Source organism: Arachis ipaensis, chromosome B09, assembly GCF_000816755.2.
Source record: "Arachis ipaensis cultivar K30076 chromosome B09, Araip1.1, whole genome shotgun sequence".
Lineage (NCBI taxonomy): Eukaryota > Viridiplantae > Streptophyta > Magnoliopsida > Fabales > Fabaceae > Arachis > Arachis ipaensis.
The window spans coordinates 110,827,604-110,837,724 of record NC_029793.2 but is presented as its reverse complement, the minus strand read 5'-3'; the positions used below and the strand labels follow the sequence as shown (position 1 = coordinate 110,837,724).

The 10,121-nt window shown below is 33.3% G+C and overlaps 1 pseudogene; it reads right to left on the bottom strand.

Moving 5' to 3' along the window:
- LOC107615795 lies at positions 261 to 2,934 on the bottom strand (annotated as a pseudogene).

The following is a 10,121-nucleotide window of genomic DNA, read 5'->3' as shown; positions in this document are numbered from 1 at the left end:
TTAGATTAATAATCCATAAAAAAATGAACAGAACTCCTAACCAAGGTAGCAAAAATCGAGATTTTATATAGAATCGGAAAATTAATTAAAAATTGTAGAACGTAAAATCGTAAAACGGAACGTAAGATTCTACCAATTATAGAAATTTATCAATATCAATTATAAGAGTAATATAATATGATAAAATTAAATAATTTAAATAAAAATGAGAATTTAAATTTGTCAAATGTATCATAAATAATAACATAATGATAAAATAAAGATAAAGTAGCATAAATATATAATAAAATGTAACATTTGTAAAGTTCAAAAATAAAAATATAAACTAACCACAAGTCTGAAATTCAAAATAACAATATGTAACATCACAAATATAAAATAGATAACATAACATCATACTAAAAAATATAAAGACTAAAGTAGTTTATTAAAGTTATGATCATCATGTTCTCCAACATTTTGATTTTCATTAGGAGAAAAGTTGAGAAGCTCATTGAAAGCATCATCATCAAGAAGAGGAATCTCCAAATCAATCAAAGGACCCCCATCTTTACCTCTATGTTCTTGAGGGGCTAAGTTTACACCATTTTGTGTGTCAAATTCTTCCATATTTTCCATCATATTTTCATCTTCCACAATCCATTCTTCATCTGAATCCAAGTCTTCAAGGCTATAATCAGCAGTATTTCTTGATGGCTTCTTTCTTGCCAATCTTGAATTGGTCATCACAAAAACAACATCATTCATTGTGCTTGTCTTCAAACGATTTCTTCTTTTCGTGTGAACCTAATAATATCAAAATTTACAAGTATTTATTTAATATATTAACATATGCTAATTAAAAAAATAGAATTGAATAATTAACTAATTCTATAGTTTAGAAAATAAATTCCTAAGTTAATATCAAATTAAAAGTTTACCATCTCAAAAGCACTCTAATTGCGCTCACATCCTGATGAACTACAAGTCAAACTCATGACATGGATAGCAAACTTTTGAAGTTCTGGATGTTCATCCCCATAAGAATCCCACCATTGTGAGGGTGTTTTGGTTTTGAGAGCATTCTTGGCTACATCTCTACCAAAAAATTTAGCCTTACTCTTGAAATCTTCAAGTTGACTATCAATAATTGTAATGAGTGCAGGATCTCCCACAAGTATATCCAAACAATCATAAAGTCCTTTTTTAACATCATACTCAACCTTAAAATTAGGACTATAATGAATTTGTGGATTCAAATAATAGCCTGCAGCATGCAAAGGCCTAAAGAGTTGCTTGTCCCATCTTGCATCAATAATATCCCACAAAAGTTTATAACTAAAGAAAAACATACAAATAATGAATTAGACAATTAGTTAATTAGTAAATAATTAAATGATAAAACTGAGAGAAAAATGTTTACTTATTACTAGTTTTATTACTTTAGTTCAACACTTTGAAAAGCATCTTTAATCTTTTCTTTAGCACGATCAATTTCAGAATACATATATCCCATAGCTGCCTTACCCTCTGAATCCACTATACGAAGCACATGAAGAAGAGGATAAGCACCTCTCAAGCAATGGATAATTTTTCCCCAAAATGTTTTATCCAAAACAATATTTTCAATGTTTTTCCCATCTCTTGTCTTTGAGCACTTGCTTTCCTTCCATTCATCCGAGATGAACATTCTAATTATTGGATTCTTCTTCTCATTAAGACTACCCAAAGTAAGGTAGGACGTAGCAAACCACGTCATACCTGGTCTCACCAAATCTCTTCCTTTGGTGTGCTGTTGTAAAAGGGAAATTAGAGAAGTCCTAGAATATATGTAAGTAGTTAGCTTTCTTCCTTTGGCAATGGTGTCTTTGTGAAGATCTAGCTTCTTCTCAAAATCTTCAAGCATCAAATCAATGCAATGAGTGGCACAAGGAGTTCAATAAAGATTCTTTCTCTTTTCCATCAACATTTGTCCTGTCTTTTTGTAGTTAGCTGCATTATCAGTTACAACTTGAACCACATTCTCTTCTCCCACTTCCTCTACAACTTCATCAATCATCTTGAATATCTTTTCAGCTGTTTTGCATATATCAGAAGCATTAATGGATTTCAAGAAAACAGTTCCCTTAGGACTATTCACAAGAAAGTTGAGAATAGTTCTCCTTCTTTTATCTGTCCAACCATCTGTCATAATAGTGCATCCAGTTTTCTTCCATTCAGCTTTATGTTCTTCTAATGTTAGTTTGGTTGACTCTACCTTCTTCTTCAATAATTTTCCTCTTAACTCATCATAAGAAGGTGGCTTGAATCCTAATCCATGGCGGGCAACCTTCTCAAACATGTTATGGTATTCTTCAGACCTTGCAACATTAAAGGGAATAGCATTATTGTAGATGAACGAAGCAATTTCATCACACGCCTCTTCCCTTAAACCCTTCTTAAAAATTGAGTTGATTGTTGTTTGAGTGCTCACACCCCTTTTCTTAAAGAGACTTGCTGGTGTCTGTATTTCTTTTCCCCTTCTCTTCTCACCAAGTAAGGCATCCTCTTCTTCTTCTACTCCTTCATCTTTACTTTGTATCTTTTCTTCAAATTCTCTTGTCTTCTTAACTAAATTTTTTTGTAAACCAACAACAATATCAAACATATCCTTTTTAACCTCATCAGAAACACCCATGCAAGGTTCAACATCTTTTTTTGTTCCTGCCAAATGATGTTTCAACCTATACACTCCTCCTGTCACCACCTTATCACAATACTTGTATTTTATTTTTTTGGCATCTCCATCAACCGAAATTCCATGCTTCCAAGCTTTGTCACTCCTATTTCCTGCAGTATTTTTAGCGATCTTCTTGGATGCACAACCACGATCAGTTTCAACTCCAGTATTATTTTCACCATTATCCGCATTTGAAGCCATATTAAACCTAAACAAATAGAAGTACATAATTTATAATCTATGGAATCTAAAATGAGAACACAGTAGTAATAGATTCACATTATTTTTAAAAGAAAATTCTGTAGTCCATATCAACTTCACTACACTAAAATAAATAAACTTATAAACAAATATATAATTAACTATGTAAGCATTTAGGTTGTAGGTAGCAATTAAAAAACTTAACTAGCAAAGCTTTAAGAACCAAAAAATTAAATGAAAAATAAGGTTCCTAAATCCCAATCCAATTATGTTTCGTTGAAATTTTCTACTTTTATTATATTTGAGCACAGTACTATATATGTATTATATTGGTACTCCTTATTTATATTGGAATCTTTGAAATACAAAATTAAGAATGAGAGAGATGTTAACATTTTCTACTTTTCTTATATTTGAGCACAGTACTATATATGACATATGTATTATATTGGTACTCCTTATTTATATTGGAATCTTTGAAATACAAAATTTAGAATGAGAGAGATTTTGGTAAGATATATCACTACTCACGTTCATTAATCACTGTCATGTTTTTATTTTATCCTTAAACTATTAACAAAACAAAAGGCATAACAATCACTAATTGTAAATTTGTAATGATGATAAATCACTAAATATGTTATTAATTTATTATGTACTTACCGGATAAGATTGCACAAGGTACCGCAGGTCCGCAGCGCACAAGCACAGAACAGAGATGAATCATGCAGAGGCCACCACACTCATGGAGTCAGTCTCATAAAGCTGTGTTGACAAGAACTGAGAAGACAACAAGCTAACAATAGTAGAAGAAAAGTGTAAAATCGTTGAATAAAAACCTCAAAAAAATACAGAATACCATGGGTCAATGAGAGATTGAGAGTAGTGGAAGAGTGGGAGAGACTAGAGAGTCAGAATTCAAAAAGAAGGGCAGAGATAAGTAACCGTTTAGGAAGTGCAACAGAAATCGAAGAGTTTTTAGTGGGATTCGGGTTGGGACAGCCGGGTCGTCTCAAACCCGCAAATCCTCTTCTTCTGGATTTCCTTTCCTTTGACGCGGTAGAGACGGCACAATTGCACGATTTCACGATCTTCCACGGCGATTCCATGAATTCCAGCTTCACCAGGCGCGGAAGTAGAAATGAGAACGGGGATGACCTGCGAACTCGTAACATCGTCCGTTCATACGAGTAAAGACGCGATTTTTGCTACCTTGCTCCTAACCTTAACCAAGGAGATTAGTGCCTCATGCTAAACTTTAAAACAAAACATAGGTATAAAATGGCCAAAGGTCTGATCCCGGATGATCCTTTCCCAAGTTCTTTAAGAACCTTATATACTAAACTTAAAACAAAACCTAATCATTAAATTCAAACTAATTCAAAATCAAATCAAATCTTCTGCATTAAATCTTTAACTTTGCGTCTTCCGGTTCAAGGCTTGGAGTGTTGCAAAAAGTGACTTGTGGATGCTGGGCCTTTGGCTTGTGAAATACGACTTCATTCCATGTAAAACGTAAACGTTCTTCCCCTGGGGGCAGCTCTCATTTGGCGTGTAAAATGCCACATTTTTTGGCCTCCTGGAGCATGCTTTTTGGCCCTAGACCCGATGAAACCTATACATTTTCGGGCCACGATTATACCAGGTGAAAACCGGGCCGATAACATTACATTACCTTGATACCTTCTTATAAGCTAGTATGTGAAAATATCTAAATTTCCAAGACTCCAACCATTGTTTGACATGGTAAAATTCACTTAGAAAAATATAACAAGAACCAACTCTTCTCTAAAATTAAAGCATAACCATAATCAATATTAATATTGTCTAATAACACCAAATATTTAAATCAATATAAATAACACAATATTATGCATTAGTCTAAAATCTTATGACTTATAGTCTTATAATAACTAATAACATAAAATATTAAGATTTACAATACTTAAATTCCACATAAAAATAGTCATCATCCATCACTAATAACACAAAATATTAATTATGTATGATGACCGGGCCACTAGGCCGACTTCGGGTGACCCGAGCCATGGCCTGGACCCGACCCGAAATAATGACCGGATCTATTTTTGAGACCTTTACCTGACCCTAGACCCGGTGAAATCACACCAAAATAGCCCCTAAAGTGTTCGGGGCCGGGCCGGGCCAAGCACACCCTTAGACATGCCCTGCATTTTGTGTATTGCATGCCCACTGTTTTGCACGAACATCATGGACTATTATATATCATTGGAAAAATCTAGATGTTGGTTTTCTAACACTGCCAAAATCACTTCATTTGGACTTCTGTTGTAATAGCCCATAATTTTAAAAATATAAATATAAATAAGTTATAATTTATTTTTTATAACTATTTGAGTTCAATTAAATTTAGATTCTTATATATATTTTTATTATGATAAAATATTTTACATAATTAAAATTATAATTTTATTAATTTATAAATAATAAAAAAATTATATATATATATATATATATATATATATATTAATTTAAGTAATTGATATTTTTAATTTAAAAACAAAGTTTAATTAATAATATTATTATCGAGTTCGATATCCACCGATATGAGTAAATATCGATACTTCTCGGTGAATGTAGCTTTGCTAATGCTTCACCATATATCTTTTATTGTTATGTTGCTAATATAATTTATTAGTAACTCATATATATTATTAGTTGTGTTTTAATATATGCAGCTTTTATAATTATCTGTTTAAGATATTTATAACTTGAATCGCTGGCTCAGCAACTTAAGAATGCAACACTTGGCCCTTTAGTGACATTGAACCCTCCTTAATATACATTATCATCATTAACCATTAATCTTCTTCATTTTCAAAGAAGCCATGAAAGGAAAAAAAAGAGAAAGACCGAGAGAGATTTTCATGGAAACATAAACTTTCGGCATTCGATTTTTTGAGATCTGTAATTCTAATAAAAAATCTAATCTGATAAAAGTATTCGTATCTTCTTCTTTTTCACATTGACGTTACTTTTGTTCGGTAGAAGTTGATGGTGACATAGCTTCCCTTCTCCTCAAGTTCGGCCGATTGGAGTTCTAGGAGGCACGGATGATTTCTGACATTTTCTTCTTCAGCAGCTCGGTCAGAAAGCTTCTTCGGAGCTTCTATTGTTTTGATTTCATACGGAGGTAGGTTTGATAATTTTATAATAATTAAATATGAATTTGACAAATGAATGTTGGTTGCATTGATTATTGTTTGTGTTTGATTAAGTTTATGTTAAATTTTGTTGAATTATTGTTGTTGCTTGTGAATTGTGGTTCGACCAAGAAGAACAGCCCAGCTGGAGTTATTTTGATGATTTTCGGGCTGTTGAGAGCAAGAATTATTCATTAAAATTAATGAGGTTTGATGGCCGAGAGATTAAATGAAAAGCAGTGAAAAATCGGTAATAGTAAAGCTTGAAAACGGACTTAAAACTCAAGCTGAAAACTTGAAGAATTTTGAAAATGGGGTTCAATATTTTGGTAAAGTTTTAATCAGGAAAATAAAATTTATATTTGAAATTAAAATAGTAATTTAACAAAAATTGAAGTTAGTTTTGTAATTATATACGTTTTGTGGTATTTTGGGTAATAAATAAAGTACAGGGGCAACATGGATACTTTTATAAATGTTCAGGGTTACTTTTATAAACACTGAGATAAGTGAGGTTTCAAATATAATTTTATAAAAATATTGGGTTAGAAGTGAATTATTTAAAAGTTTGAAGTTTAAAACATAGGTAATAAGAGTTTAGGACTAAAAGCTTTACGAAGCTAAGTTTTTAAGAAAAGATATAAATATTATTTATTTACCATTTAAATTATTCTATTTACATTATTCTTAATAGTAAAAGCTTTAGAGAACACAGACTTAATTAAAATACTTTATAATTCTTTTCCATATGACACTTAGGAAAATGTGAGGTAATAATATGAAGATAAATTATATTATAGAATTATAGGAAAGAAAAGAAAAGGAAAAAAATATTAAAGAACCTCTGCCATAGGAGAACAGAGAGCAAATATTAAAAGAATCTAAAGAACCTCTGCCATAAGAAAGAAGAAAACGGGAGTAAAAGAATGTATTAACTAAAGGGATATCTGCCACAGGAGAGCAGAAGGCAAAGATAAAGAAAAAGCTTTAAAAGACTGTCTGCCACGGGAGAGCATATGCAACCTTGTTTGGGCCTTAGTGCCAAATGTATAGTAGGGACGCCCACACACTGAGAACTGTTTTCCAGATGTAAGCATATTGAAATACACTTAAAAGTCACACTGTATGCGGCTTGGCCATAAGACTTATATGCACACTGTATGTATTTGGAAAGCTATATCTGGGACTTTTACCAGGGTAATGTTGGCAGCGGGTAGCCAACCGACACATGAGCTCATGGCTTGCAATAGGAATAGACATGCATCATGCTTGTTTGTGCATATTTATTTGTGGGTGTGTTTCCTGTGATTGTGGGTGTGCTAAATGGCTATTCAAATTCTGTGTTCTATAATTGTTGAATTGGATTGTCCCTTGTTGACTGTTATTGCTAAGCAAGTATATCTAAAATGAACTAAACTTCTAACCTCGATCCTACTAAGAACTCCCCAATTCTTACCCCTATTTCACCCCTTTCAGCTACAGGTACGAAGGTTTAGTGCGGAGCTACAGAAGCATAGAAGATTATATTCATGATTTGAGTTGTTCGAATTTATTTTTCCCTCATCGTTTATTGTTTTTAGTTTTTAGAGGGGTAGGATTTATTTTTGAAAATCTTGAAATAAGTCTATGTATAAGAAGCTATCTGAATTTATACTTTTGTGGTTAAGTAATTTAAAATAAAGTCTCCTTTGGATTTCTTAATTAAAGTATCAGTCGTATTTATGAAGGCTCAATATTAAATGAAGATAGTATAGAATAAAAAGGTTTAGAGGTACGTTACACCTAGGCTTTTAGTACGATCATGAGGTGCTAAAAATTAGGGTGTTACATCCGTAGCTCAAGTTATTTTTATTGGAGAATGAAGAGGTCAGGTGGCACGTCAATTATGCATAAAAATCACGCTTCGACTTTTAGTCCAGCGTGCCACGCCCACATATTGGCGTGTGGCATGCCAAGGCTCTGCTTTAGCTCCTTGGGACGTGTGGCATGCCTCCCTTTTGGTGTGTTGCACGCCCTCTCCTCTGCTTCCTTGGGAGTGCTTTCCTAGTTGTGATCCTTTGCTTATGCTTTGCTCTTCTTTTGCTATCATTTACCTACAATTAACAAGATAATCCAAGCACTCAAAGTACTAATAGAATATAATATAAAAGTACATAGTTATCAAGAAAAAAGTCATCAATTTCACCTAAGAAACACCCAAGAAATGTACATAAGATGCTCATGAATCTCAACACCAAACTTAAGCTCTTACTTATCCTCAAGCAAGCAAAGAATCATGCCTTACTCATCAAAATATTAAAGCTTAAAATGCAAGGGTGAATGGTAAAAATTCATGTGGTCTTGGTTAGCTGTTTCACTTATGCACAATTCAACACAAATGGTTATAATCTTTCAAAGCCTCTATCCAGAATAGATTATGGAACGCTTCCTTGATTCATCACCTTGAAGCAAGCTAATTTACTTTCTTTTCAAATATTATTTTTGTTGGGTGCTTCGTACCTTGAGCCTAGCTGTGACTCTAAATGTATTGTCTCAAACTTTGCTCGAAACTGAAACACCACAAGCACTTGATTGGGGAGTTCTTTGAGCTTACAATATTCTTTTGACATCACCCATCATTGGTGCTCAGAGCCTCTAACTTCTCTTTCTTTAGGGGGTGCTTTGCACCTTTGAGCTTATTTGTGATGCTAAATGCTTTGTTTTCAAGCTTTTGCTTGATACATAAGCACCACAAGCACTTGACTTGGGAGGGCTCTTTGAGCTTACTTTTTTTTCAATTTTCTTAGTTAGAGGTACTCAGAGCCTTTGGCTTCTCTTTCAACCCCCTTTTTGTTAATTATATTGATTATATTTTGCTTCTCCAAGGCTTTCTCAATGATAAGGATCCCATAATAGTCCTCTAGATTAAGGCCTTAAGCAATTTGGCTCAGTAAGTGTTGAACATTCTTAGTTAGTTTGGCCTTCCAAACTCACGCTGTCATACTCCCTATATTCAACACCTTGTTTCTTTTTGTTTCTTTCTTAGCACATGATCCTTTCTTGCTTTATGAAGCAAGCACAATTTTAATTGTGGATTTTGATGAAAAAGTTATGATAGGCACCTTCAAGGAATCACAAATGCATTATATAAGATAGAACAAGATAACATACATGCACATAATTAAAAAGAAAGGAGGCAAATAGAATTCAACAACCGTAGTTATCATTTCTATCCTCTTCCTTATCTTCCTCATCGTTCTCTTCATCACCTTTTAGGCTTTGTAGATCATAGCCTCCAACACCAAACTTAGAATGGTTACTTGTCCTTAAGCAACAAAGAAAAATAGTGGTGATGGACTAAGGAATAATCATGATTATCTTGAAAAAGCAATTGAGTAATGAGAAAGCTTATCCAAGTAAAACAAACAAATTAAGAACTAAACGAAAATAAAGCCAAAATAATATAACATAAATGAGTTGCTAATGTATTTGCATAGGGGTTGGATCTTGCATGGGTGAGGTGTGGATACCTCAAACTTAATGTGACACAATCAATGTGAAACTGGGCCAAGTACATACTGAAATACAAGTATCCTGTTGGTGTAGAAATACCAAAGTTAATCCATAAAACACATACACAACTTTAAATAAAGCAAAAACAAGAATGAAAAGAGAATACCGAACGTTGGGTTGCCTTCCAACAAGCACTTCTTTAACATCATTAGCTTAACGGTTGTTTCTTACTACGGTGGAGGTTGATCATAATACTTCAACTCCTCCTCTCTCACTGTGACTCTCCTCCCTGTGTCTTCATATATTAGCTCAATATACTCAAGAGCGAGAATTTTGTTCACTGTATACGGCAACAATGAAGGTGAGATAACACCACTTTCTTCCCCGGAGAAAAGTCTTTAGTAAGGATTTTTTTTTTGTTTCTCCACCCTCTAGGCACTTTCTTCTTGGAAGCCTCCTTCTTATTTGATGTTGTACACCCAATACCAAACTTAGGTTTGATATCAGGAGGTTCTTCATTGATCACAAAGGGGGACTTTAGTTGCAAA